General features: G+C 38.5%; 1 protein-coding gene across 7 annotated transcripts in view; it reads right to left on the bottom strand.

Moving 5' to 3' along the window:
* Nucleotides 1-13,428, bottom strand: part of NLGN4X (neuroligin 4 X-linked) — a 327,716-nt gene that overhangs the window by 296,400 nt on the left and 17,888 nt on the right. For 5 of the 7 annotated variants that reach the window (XM_077146949.1, XM_077146944.1, XM_077146951.1 and 2 more), the window contains one exon: nt 873-1,041. The gene's annotated coding sequence lies outside the window, so the exon portion shown is untranslated. Of the gene's footprint in view, nt 39-872; nt 1,042-13,428 lie in introns of all 7 variants that reach the window. The other 2 variants (XM_077146947.1, XM_077146948.1) reach the window with 1 other exon arrangement.

Here is a 13,428-nt window from a genome sequence, read left to right as displayed (position 1 = left end):
CAGCTCTGGTTCTTCTCTTTTGGGACCGCGTCACTCTCCTAAACACAAATTAGATTAACTCTCCTACCATGCAAGGTTAAATACATTCACAGAATGTTTTCTAAATAGGTTTTTTTTTCATTCTTTATTTTTTTTCCCTTCGTGTGTGTGAACTCACAGCATAGCGTTTTCTCAGACAGCATTTGGGTTAGAAACTTCCAACCATTGAAGAGTCATAAAAAGGTCGTGGCTCTTTATCATACCCGTTTTATGCCATTTGGAGGGAAACCCAGATCTTCCTCAATACGCCTTTGTTAAAATAATCACCCCCTCATTCTGCTCATTTGCTCACTGCTGAATGGTTTACTATGGGCTAAGATGATGTAAATAATTAGAGCAAGCCTTCTTTTGTGTATCTACACAGAAGTTATAAGAAATAGTCAGGTGGCTGATAAGATGCTTTAAAGGTTAAAGGATACAAACTCTAAATTTAAAATACCTCTTGATTTTGCTATTAAACTGGGGATTATTGCTTATTATTGAAGACAGATTGCTATGACTTAACTGGCTCATTAGCTTTAAATTCATAAGAAATTACATTTTACAGTCTAATGCTTCAGATAAAAACTATCTCCTACCATATATGTATTGTTTATAAAGACTTATACTAGTAAATAAGTTATTGATTTAAGTATAAAAGCACATACTTTAAAAATCTTATGGCATGCATGATGATTGCTTTCAAATAATCAAGGTGGACTAATGAAGGAAAGTACTTATTAAACCAGTATTTATGAAGTACTAGCTATCTGAGAAGGTGACCATAAAAATCTTATATATCTCTTTGATGGTATCTTAGGACACAGACCATATACTGATCAAAGCATACACACCTTTCAAGGAATATCAGATGCTGAAGCTAAGAATGATAGATTCCACACTAGGATAATGTCGCAAATAAGCCTCTCCATAGACTTTCCTCTTTGCAACTGAAGATTTTGGAGTTCAAAGGGATGACCATGGCCATTCCAACTCGCCTTGGAAAGCAGGTCAACAAGATACCTAAGATGAAAGGTAAAAGGATATAAGTATTTCCATATAGAATGACATGGATATGTGTTTCTTTTTAGTAAGATACTCATAGGATTTTATTCCCTTTTGGCAAAATAATTTCTACTATATGTTGTCTAGAGATCCTAAGTTATTTCATTTCAAAGTATTTGCTAAACACAGACCACAAATGAGAAAGCAGGACAGGGAAGGATTTCCATAGATGAATTTGACATCCTCCATCCCCTCCAGGAGCCTGCTCTCTTCATGGGAGAGCATCACTAAAGCAAGTGCTTACAAAGGTCAGAGCTCATGTATGAGGTGAGACAAGAATGCAGCATGCCAGGCTCACAGGAGGTGACAGCTCTGAAAAGATCATGGGAGGTAGCATTGGAGCTGATATCAAAAGACAAAGGAAAGCATGGCCAAGCTTGTCAGAAGCACGCCTCTGGAAAAACTCAGGGTAGAAAGGACACCAGACCTGCAGAGACCTTAAGACGTCTGTGCCATGATGCCAGACCAGTCCCAAAGGCTTTGGCAGTGCTCGTTAATAATGGCTGCATCCAGAGCTACTCAGAAGTCAGAAAAAAGGAAAGTTCTGTTAAAAATCTAAAGATATTTTGAAAGAGATTTTTAAAATAAAGAAAAAATCCTAGGATGGTTCAGGGTTTATTTTGCTTTCCTTTGGGTTGCAGTGACCTATAAAATTTCAAGTAGGAAAACAGGAGTGGTTTCTCCTGTTTTTTGATTTTGACAGATTTATTTGCTCACTACATCAAAAAGGCATGTTCATCTGAGAAAAGAAGTTATCTGTAGGCTTCAGTGTGGTCATTCCATGTATGTCCAGATATTTAATGTAATTCATCTTAATTTGCACCCTAATTTATCTATACCAAATATATCTCCCTCTCCCAAAAAGGACAATCTGCTAAAATGGATTCATTTTTCAAAAAGTTACATATTTAATAAAAACTGAATTTGAACCCAATTTTTAAATTGAATGTTCTGGTTGTTTAATTTTTAGCATTATGACAGTCAAGAAAACTAGCATGAAGAGAAAAATATTTAGATTTGGAATTTTAAAAGGGTAAACAAAAACAGATACTCCATTTTGCACAATTCTGTTCACCCAGAATAATCTCACTATTCCAATGAACTGTCAAGTAATTCATTACTTAACCACACTGATAGTTTTGACCCAAATCTTTTCAACAAAATTATAACCACATAGATCCATTCATACAGAAAAAAGTGAAAATAAATAATATTGCACATCAGACTGATGAAAGACTTTAAATGCTTAAACTCCAGACCCTTCACATTCCTAAAATTTATCACTCTCAATTTTCTAGGCAGAATCAGAATGAGAACTCTGACAAAGTTCTTTCTGTTATAGCTTTAAAAAAAAATACAGGGAAAATGTAAAAACATCACTAGGAATATAAATACAAGATTTTAAAGAATAAATAGGCATTTAGAAATGAGTATCATAAGTTTATCGAGCAATTGATACATTTTCAGTAAAAAAATGAGAGTTGTCTTTGTCCAGGCTGCTATGACAAATACCACACAATGGTTTAGTCTGAACAATGGGAATGTATTGGCCCATGGTTTTGAGACTAAGAGAAGTTCAAAATCAAGGCAAAAATCTACCCAAAATCTATAGCATTCTGGCACTGGCTGCTGCTGCTACTGCTGCTCAGAATTCCTTGGTTTGTGTCCCTTCTTTGAATCATATGGCAGTGTCCTCTTCTTTCTTTGGTTCCCACACCCTTCTGGCTTCTAGCTTCTCCCCATGGCTTTCTCTGACTATGTCTGAATTAATTCTACTTATAAAGCACTCCAGGAATCCAGACTCAGGACCACCCTCATTTAGCTGGGTCACACCTTAGCTAACATCACATCTTCAAGAGGTCCTCTTTACAGTGGATCCACACCCACAGGGGTGCAAATTAAGAACCTGTCCATATTACAGTACGTAATTCAATCTACCACAATAGTCAACCACCCCACTGAATAACTAAGGAAGACAATTTTTCCCATAGGTATGGAAAACACTTCCTACACACATGCACACACAGACAAATACACATAACTTGTATAAATGATCAAAGGCTTCCTTCCTTCACAGTTTCTCTGAGTTGGCTACATGTCTAAGGAAATTTGGGATGGTTGAGTTTTTGACACTTGTCCTTTCAATGCAGCATTTGAATTTCACATTCATTCATTAAATGTCTTTAGAGTGACTGGTATCTAATTTATTCAACAGTTACCCATTGAGACCCTGATCTATGCCAAGAGTCATGAAACATACATTTTAAAGAAAGGTGGGGAAAATAATTCTACTCACTAAATAGACAAAAAAAAAATGATTTCAAAGTGGGGCAAGTACCTAGAAAGAAATAAACATCAAGATGAAACATGCAAACAAGGGGGTGGAATCCATTTTAAATAGAGAAGAGAAGGTGTACCAGGCAAGGAGAAGGATGTGCAAATGTCCTGAGGTGATAACAATCTTGGTGAGGTCATAAAAGCAAAAAACAACTGGTATACCAGTAAGGTCAGTTTGAAACTGTTTTGTATCTCAGAAATGCCATGTTCTTTTAACCCATTCCTGTGGGTGCAAACCTACTGTGGGTGGGAACTTTTGATTAGGATTCTCCCATGGAGATGTACCCACCCAATTCAAGGTAGATCTTAATCCTTTAATGGAACCCTTCTATGGGAGCTTGGAAAGAAACATAGAAAGAGAGACAAAGAGCTCAGAGCCCAGAGAGATGAAACCAAAAGGACACAGAGAGGGAAAGATGCCCCAGAGATGCTAGGAGAGAATTCACACATGACCAGAAGCTAAAGGTCATGAGACCTAGGAGAGAAGGACCAGCAGATGTCACCAAGTGCCTTCCCATGTGACAGAGGAACACCAGATACCATGGAGAAGGTATTCTCTTAATGGTGCCTTAATTTGGACATTTCCATGGCCTTAGAATTGTAACTCATAACTTAATAAATCCCCATTTTGTTAAAAAGCCAACCCATTTCTTGGTTGCATTCCAGCATCTTGAACAACCCAAAACACCCAGCAATGCAATGAGTGAGGAGAGAATGCCACCAAGGGATGGAGCTGCAGAGATGGGCAAGAAACTCATGATTTAAAGCTAAGTAGACAAGAGAAAGGAATTTTGGGTTTCTTCCAAGCATAAGGGAAAGTCATCTTTTGTAAAACATTTTAGACTAAGAAAGAGGAACATGAGGATGATTTGATGATAAATATCATAAAAAGCCCCCTTTCAACAACATGAACCATATAATAATAATAAGTAATATTTATTTGGAAATTACTATGTGCCTGTATGTTAGAGCACATTACATGCTTAATTAACTCATCTGTTAACATTCCTAGAGGTAGGTACAATTTTCATAGCCCTCTCACCAGATGAGGAAACTGAGATACAAAAAAATTAAGCAATCACCTGACATTCATATATCTAGGAAATACCACGTCACCTGGCTCCTTGGGTGAAAATTAATGATGATCACATGGAAAAGCAGATAATGCATATCAGAGACAGGGAGGGGAGAAGTACCAAAGTTGACGCTACATGATGGATAAGGTATGCGTACAGGAGAGGAAGTGCAATGGTATTCCAGGCTGAGAAGAATGAGAAATAAAGAAACCAAGGACCAAGATGCAGTGAATTCCCAATGATGTTAGGTTGGAATGGAGCATGAAGTATCCAGAAATGAGCAGGGATGCTTCAGGTTATAGAGATATGTGCAGGACAGGGACAGAGAACGCCAGGTTCAAGGATGAACAATAGCTGACGGATGATGATTTTCAAATGATAGAATGGGTTATGCAAACTTTTATTTAGGAAGATGAAGCAAGAAAAGTTCATTAAATGGCTTGGGAAATATGAAGAGCCTTAGGCAGGAGCATATTAAAATAGTAAAAGTAAAACATAAAGAGAGATGACTGGGAAAGGCAGAGATGTGTCAGACAGGAAGAAATGACAATAACTGGAGAGGACTTGACATCATTTAGATCCCATTAGGTACACAAATGAGAGGGTTCTCAAAGTTCAAGATGAGGGATTGAATGGAGAATATACCATTTGCAGGAAAACAGAGTGCAGGGAATAGTGCAAGCTTGGCAAGCAAGATGACAGGTCAATTTTGCACACAGTGAATTTGAATTTTTGGCAGAGTCCACAGGAAAAATTGTCCAAGAGGCAGCTGTAAGGGCAGAATAGAAGTAGATGGTGAAGTCAGAGCAGAAAGTGGAGATGTGTGGGTCTCCTGTGTGGAAGTGACTGCTAAACCATGAGTAGATAGAAAGTCACAGCGGTGAGTATGAAAGGAACAGAAATAGCCTACGGCTGGATTTTAGGAAGCAACTTGAACTAAAGAGGCAAGAGGAGCAGAGTCAGAAAAGTTAGTTAAAGCAATTGAAAGGCAGAAGGAGCTAGCACAGCACAGTGTTTTGGAATTCAAGGAAGGGGAAAGTCTCCCCAATGAGGGTTAGTGGACACGTCTAGGTGTACTGAGAGCCTCCAAGGAGGATGAGAGCTCCAGTGAAGGGTCAGCCTCTCCAAGGGTCAGCTGGAGGTCCAGCTGCTGACATGTCCTTACTGGTGTCTGTTGGAAACAAAAGTGAAAAGAAGGTGGGAGGAAATAAATAAATGTTGCTTCATAAGAGTTTTCTGCTCCTTAGATACTCTGTATCCAGACATTGATTTTGGGAAAGCTGATTAGAATGAGAGCAGGACTTGGTTAGAAATATTTCAGATTAGTTTCAGAAACAACAAAAACAAACATTAGAAGAAAGAAAATAGTGAGGATTGACAAAGAAGAATTTCTCAAAGCACATCAATTATCTCATAATTACCAGAATAATCTCATTGCTTCCAGTCTCCTATATCTCTAGAGCATCTATGTGGATCCCCAATGACATTCTGAACCCTCTCTCTTCCTTCAACTGGACTCCCCAATCTTTGACAGTTACTTCACTGTATTATTCTCTATCCTATAGTTATCAGGTCCCATCTCTGGAATGGTATATGTGAGGGTTTGGAACTATGCGTACCAAAGAAAAATATGTTCTTAAAGTTAATCCATTCTTGTGGTTGGGAACCCATTGTAAGTAGTACCTTTTGATGATGTCACTTCAACTAAGGTGTGTCTCACCTCCATGAGGATAGGTTTTAATCCTATTACTGAAGTCCTTCAAAAGAGCACTGCATTCATACAGAGAAAGAAAGTCACTGAGAGAGTAGACAGAAGCTGACATATTCAGCGAAACCCAGAAGAGGACATAGAGACCAGTAGACACCACCATTTGCCTTGCCAAGTGACAAGCTATGGATTAGGGCTCAGAAGAAGCCAGTTCCAGAATGCCACAGTCTCTGGGAAGAAAGCATTGCTTTGATGATGCCTTGATTTGGACATTTTCCTGGCCTCAAAAGCATAAGCTAAAAAATCCCCATTGTTTAACCCAACCCATTTTATGGTACCTGCTTAAGCAGCCCAGAAAACTAAAATACATGCCTACTCCATTTCCCTCATCCCAAATTCCTGACTCATGGACAGTGCATGAAATAAGAAAAGCTTGAAATTTTATGCTAAGATTTGGCTAATTTGTTATGCAGCAATAGATAACTAATGTAATTTCCTATGTCATACAAGTGTATAAAACAGTCTATGTTCCCCAAGTTTCATAGTTTTATCATCCTATGGAATGTATATTGTGTGTGTAACGTATAATGTAGATATTTTTGTTCATCTGAGATCTGGAGTTAGATCTTAACTATCCCTGGCAATATCTAGCATGGTGATCTTCTCAAAATAAGATGCCAGTGTATGACTATCAAACGAATGGCTAACAGTGATGCAAGATTCCTGGCTTCTCGTTCTCAGAGGGAAAAAATCAATCCATGCAGCCAGGAATTTCCAGACCTGTGATTGAGACAGAATGTGCCTTTGCTTGTTGAAATAGGAGCAATCTGTTGCCTTCAGATTTTCTAGTGTTCTAAATTATGACCCAAGCAGTTGAAGGCCATGGGGGCACATCAGTGAGTTTTTATGGTTGTTATTATTAATCATAGCATCTCTCACAGTCCACAGCACCTGCAAAATGCCCGATAAATATGCATTGGCTTGCACTGACTAGGAACCTGAAGACATAAAGATAACTTGTAAATCAGCAGACCAAGACTGAATGCCAAAAGCAAACCACGAGACCCAGAGTTATTAAAACCACCACCAAAACATTCAATTTCAGGGCTGAAATATAATGGGGAAGTCCAAAAATTAAGCAAGTCACTCGTGGGAATATAACCTGAACCTACACTAGATCGTGGTCCCTGGTGGCATAGCAGCAGATTTGCCTGACAGTTTACCGGCGCCCAGCTTAGACAAGCTGACTCAGAAATTCTGGCGGTGAAGCCCAGCCATCTGTGTCTTAAAACAAGCAGCCGAGGACGTTCTGATGCTCACTCAAGTTTGAGCACGATGGCCCCGGAAAGATCGGACTCAAAAGCAATGAAGACTTAAGGTACCAGTAACAACCTTTCCAGGAGAAATATCCTGAGAAAGTCAGAAATGAAATGAATGAATGTTTACCCTCGTCCCATCCACCGATATCTGAAATCATAACTTGGGCAAATCAAGAAATCATGAGCCAAAGATCTCCATTAAGCCACATCTCCGAGGCTTCTCCATAGCAGCTGTGAATCCTGTACTTTTCAGGCATTTCCATCCCTCAAATGTGCCTGAGTCCCCCCTTTCAACAAGAACATGCCCCCATCCTCCTCTCTGCCCCAACACTTCTTTAGGTTATTTCCACTCCTTCCCAGCTCTCAGTTCCAATGGCATTCCCTAGAAAGTTTTCCATGAACTGTGACTATTCAACAGCACCCCATTTTAGGAGCCCTTATGTTCATTTGGCACTGTGCATCCTGACTACCACACTTGGTGTGGTGATCACATCATATTTTAGGACACATTTATGTCATCATTTGATCAGTGTTTATGCTCTACCAGCCCATGGACTCAATGAGAGGTGGGGCCTGGGTGTCTCCTCCTCAACCCTGGCCACCACTTATACACTGGCAGCCCAGTGTCCACCAGGCAAGAACATTCAAAGTATTACGTGCATGACCAAGTTTCAAAAGGTTTGGACATTCACACTGAGTTTGAGTTTTAAAAGCATCATGTTAATCCTCTTTGTAAAGATGGAGAAATATCTCCTCAGGGATAAGAAACGAGAAAGCATAGCTCTCTGGGCTTCATTTCACCTCATCCATATCAGAGGGGAAAGACACTGGATTTGTTCCTTTGCTTTACTGTTTATAATTTATGAATGAGTTACTGAACATAAGCCGAAGAAAACCCTTCTGCAACCCATGTTTCCAAGCAGGCAGGCACAGAAGAAAATGGAAGGGAAGGATGAGACATAACAAATATTACTCTTCCCCAAGTTTAATTTTAATGCAATCCAAATTTTCAAACAAATACCACACTGTGGTTTTATGATACTGCCTGAGTTTTGTCAGTGTAGATATCTGCCAGTATGCAAATACTCCTGAATGGTTTTAAATCACACCATTTCTACCGGTAAGCCCTCTCGTCAGGATTTCTATCCAATATTTAACCAGGTCACAATGAAGTTTATTCAGAAAATATGTGTGGCAGTTTGCCATTCTAATCACTGTCTAAAACGAGCCGTAATAAAGTCAAGAGTCTTAATTGCAATGATGCTAGCTCTCCAATCATAAAGCATTGGGATCAGAAAGGACTTCAGGATGGTCCAGCCCACTCATTTTATGGTTGAGGGAAAGAAAGCCCCACTGTTTCTCTTTAAAGGACTGTAATTAAACTCAGGGTTACCACCCTCGCTCTGGGATGGGTTGATGCTGTGAGAAGATGCCGTGAGCTCTAATTCTTGTGAAATAGGGGAGAGTTAGAAGACAACGGTATTCCCACTTCTATTGCAGAATTATCTGAGAATCAAGGTAAGACTCAGAAAAGGGTTAAAGCAGTGGTTTGCCCCTGAATCCCAGCTCAGAACTGGTTGCATATGTTTATAAGTCCTCTAAAATAGTAAAGTTCCCCAGCTGGCAAATTCCTGATAGTCTCACAAGCAGTGGAGACAAACAATTCCATAAGCTGAGCTGTCAATCAACCCCCATGAAACTTATTCCTGCAAAGGAGAAACTAAGCCTACTTATAATTATATTTAAGAGTCACCCCCAGAGAACCTCTTTTGTTGCTCAGATATGGCCTCTCTCTCTAAGCCAACTTGGCAAGTGAACTCACTGCCCTCCCCCCTACATGGGACATGACTCCCTGGGGTATAAATCTCCCTGGGAATGTGGGACATGACTCCCAGAGATGAGATGGGAAAAATAATAGGGTGGGAATAAGGGGTTAAAAAAAAAATTGGGCAGATTGAAATATTAGTGGTCAGTGAGAGGGAGGGGTAGTAAGGAGTATAGGATGTATGAGTTTTTTCTTTTTATTTCTTTTTCTTGAGTGATGCAAATGCTTTAAAAATGTTCATGGTGCTGAATGCACAGCTATGTGATGATATTATGAGCTATTGATGATATTATGAGCTATTGATTATACTCTTTGGATGACTATATGGTACTAGAAGATATCTCAATAAAAAAAATTGAAAATAAGCCCTCTAGGGCACTGCAATGGTGGCTCAATGGCAGAATTCTTGCCTGCCATGCTGGAGACCCGGGTTCGATTCCTGGAGCCTGCCCATGCCAAAAAATAAATAAGTCCTCTAAAGAGCTCTGTGACTTGGTTATTTATAAAATGAAATAGTTAGACTTATGGTATGTTTTCTTCAGTCTCTAAAATGTTAAACGTGGACCCAACAGAACAAGAAAATTCCAGCCCTCCTCCCTACCCCAAACACACACACGCACACATGTATTTGGAACATGTTATAGAAATAGAGCATTCGGATGGCTGAGAGTACATGTTTACCTACAACCAGGTATTTTAGTATCATACAAAAATGACTTGGCCATTTCTACCACTTGCATCCTGTTGATGAACAAGAAGGAAATATATGCCATGTGCATGATTCACATTCAAAAATGCTTCCTGCGCAAATGTGAAGACGCCTGCAGCCAAATTGCCTTTGGGAGCAATTTGGACACACTCATCCAACACAGTGTGCGATAAGACAACTATATAATAAATTAGCTCTTCCTTTCCTCTTACATGTTTCCGGAGCTTAGCTTATTTACTGGTTTTCTTCTAGAGCAAAAACTTATTTTAAACCTGTTCCATCAGCCAGTTTGAATACTGTAGCCATGGTTTCAACAGTTCAAAAATATAACCAATATTTTTAAAGTTTTAAAGGAAAACACTTATAGTTATGAACTCAATCAAAATAATACCTATCCATTTTAACAAACACAAATAAAGAAATGTACACCGAAAAATATCAGCACATACCTCCACAATCCAATGCTACAGAAATAAGTTCTTATTAACTAGTTGACAATATGTTTTCAGACTTTTAAAAACTTCATATGTGGTTGAAGTTGCCATTTTAAATTAACCAAGGCTTATTGCTATTTTATTGCCATTGGAATAAAGTGCCTATTTTTGCATACATCCTTTCATCATAAAAATGTAAAACTTATTACTAAAAATTGATTTATTGACAATTTATTATCAAAATTCAAAACAATGATACAAAGTAATCTATTATGAAGTCATTTCTCACAAACATCACATTGCCTTCTTTGGGATTGGTGATATGAATTTAGAGTATCTGAGGTTCATAAAACATTGTTTAAAAACACATTTTCCTCCCGGGCCACGGTGACTGAGTGGCAGAGTTCTCACCTGCCATGCTGGAGACCCAGGCTCAATTCCCAGGGTCTGCCCATGTAATATAAAACAAAAACAAAAACAAAAACCCCAAAACTGCATTTTCCGTATAAATTCATCTTGTATTCAATCACAGAATTTTACAACTTCAACTTCTGTTGTGGAATCTAATTTTAATCAATCAATGTAACAGTTCAGAAAATATAACACAGTTTTCAGTGAGTCATAGATTTAATTTTCTGCACAGCACATTTTGAGTGTTTCCATTGATGTTAATAACATCTAAATAAGTGACAGCTCTCACCAATTTGTTCGCATCTGTAGAACTGTAAATCAGATTCTGCACATCAAATGTTCAAAGACAGTTTTCCCATTTATCGCATTTTCATTTGCAACATGATTTTGCCCAATTTTAGATAAGCTCGCTGCATTGTTTTGCACTTTTCTCTGAAAGATATTTATCAAGTTTAGGTTTTTTTCTTTTCTATTTCTCTAAAGCTACCACCTACATAAATCAATTCCATATTCCTTTTAGAATAAAAGTGTGGTATAAATACGCTCCCCAAACATCAAGCATTTTCTCACTGAAACCAGTACAATTCATAAACAGGATTCTCAACACAAGAAAAAAGCTTCTAAGATAATGTATTTACTACTTCTCGCGGCAAAGTTTTTCTGAGTTTATCTGGGAATGCCAAGCAAATAGGATTGAGCTAATAGAATCCTAAAGGCAAAGAAATTCCCTGTGTAAAACCTGGCAGTACACATTGTTTTACAATGGTTGAGTCTCAACTGGGATGGGTTGTGCCCTCTACCCCACAGGGTCAGTCATTTGTGTGTCACAGCTGAGTGGGTGGGTGCTACATGTTGGGACCCATTGGGCAGAGGCCAGGGTGGCTGCTCAGCACTGCACAGTGCACAGGGCAGCGCCCCCTCCCCAAAGAACCACCCCTCCAAAAAATCAACAATGCTGAGGTGCAGACATCTTTTTTTCTGAGACAGATCAAATCGCATTTTAAATACTATGGAGAAACCACTCGTTTCAAAAAAAATCTCTAATGAATCGTTGTAAGAAATGACAATGATTGCTACATAGATCTTCTACAGAGTTCAATATTCATGTTCTATATCATAGAAACTTAGGTTTCTCAAGCACACACACCATACCCATGTACCTGCACAGAGAAAGGAACACTTCTTAAAATGGAACACGTCTCCACTAGCATAAGTATGATAGCCAACTACTTTAAATTGCATAGATTACTCTGCTATTCTTTAGTCTTTCTCTTTCTAAAAAAATATGGACTAGGTACTGCAATGAAATAACATCATTTAGTTCACTGTGGGTTGCCAAAATGAGGGGAGGGTAGAGATAGGAGCAAGCAAGCCAGTGTGTTTGTTTTTGTTTTCTTTTGTTTTGCTTGGCTTTGCTTTGTTTCCATTTTTTAATGCTAGAACAAAACCCATCTTCCTACTGCCTAGTCTTGGGAAGGGAGCAGAGAAAAAGAGGTCCTGTACCCCCAGGGAGCTCCCCAGCTCTGCCCATATTAGCCCTTCCTTCCTCTGGAACTGCACTATGAGTGTTACCGAAATGCTCATGGTCCTTATCAATTCTTGGGCACTTTATTTTGCTGATTCTACAACTCACTTTCCATGGAATAAAAAGAAACGGGCAGTTTCTTCAACAAGAATGTGCACGACTAGAAAAGGATGGAGTGGGAATATCAATTAAAAGGCGTTTAAAAACCAATCCATGGTGGACCTTTTCAAGCTCACAAACTATTTAAAAAATTCATTTGGGGTTTATGAGTGTGTAGTTGATGATACTGAGGAATTATTGCTGATATGTGTGCATGTCGCAAGGATCCTGTGGTTGTATTGAAAACAAGATTTCTTTTAGAGAAGCCTGTGGAATATCTATATATTAAATATTTGATTCCATATAAGGAATGGAAATAGGGGAAGTGTATGAAGTTGAAGGTGAAAGATGAGGCGATGCACTCATAACTGCTGAAATGGAGTGATGGGTATATGGGACTCATTATCCTGTTTTGTTTATTGTTTGCATAGATTTAAAATGTTCTATAGAAAATATTCCGTAAGATTTAAATTACATGCAAAAGTTTAAAAACTTGCAGAAAAAAAGCATACAAATCAAAACAACATATAAAAATGGTAGACTAAACAATTTGCTAAAATAAATGTGGCTCCTGTAATAAAGAATGTGGGGTGGGTGTTTAAAAACTTGGAGGTGTTTAAAAATAAGTTCCAGGTGCAAAAATGTATAAACAACATAAATATCAAAAAATAAAGGAATGGTTATATAAATTATGGCAAACATCCTGGCCAGAAGGGGAGAAAGAAGTGTAACAAGTAAGGGATCAGTGGCTGAGAGAGTTCAAATAGAGTCAAGAGGCTACTCTGGAGGTCACTCTTACACAAGCTTCAGTTAAACATTACTACCTATCATAACTTGCCAAACCTCAACCAAAACCATGTCAGCCAATCCTAAAGAACACCCAGGGCAATATATAAGATTCT

This window comes from Tamandua tetradactyla, chromosome X (genome assembly GCF_023851605.1).
Source record: "Tamandua tetradactyla isolate mTamTet1 chromosome X, mTamTet1.pri, whole genome shotgun sequence".
In the NCBI taxonomy this organism is placed as follows: Eukaryota; Metazoa; Chordata; class Mammalia; order Pilosa; family Myrmecophagidae; genus Tamandua; species Tamandua tetradactyla.
Note: the sequence above shows the minus strand (reverse complement) of the source record. Positions and strands in the feature narration are given on the sequence as shown.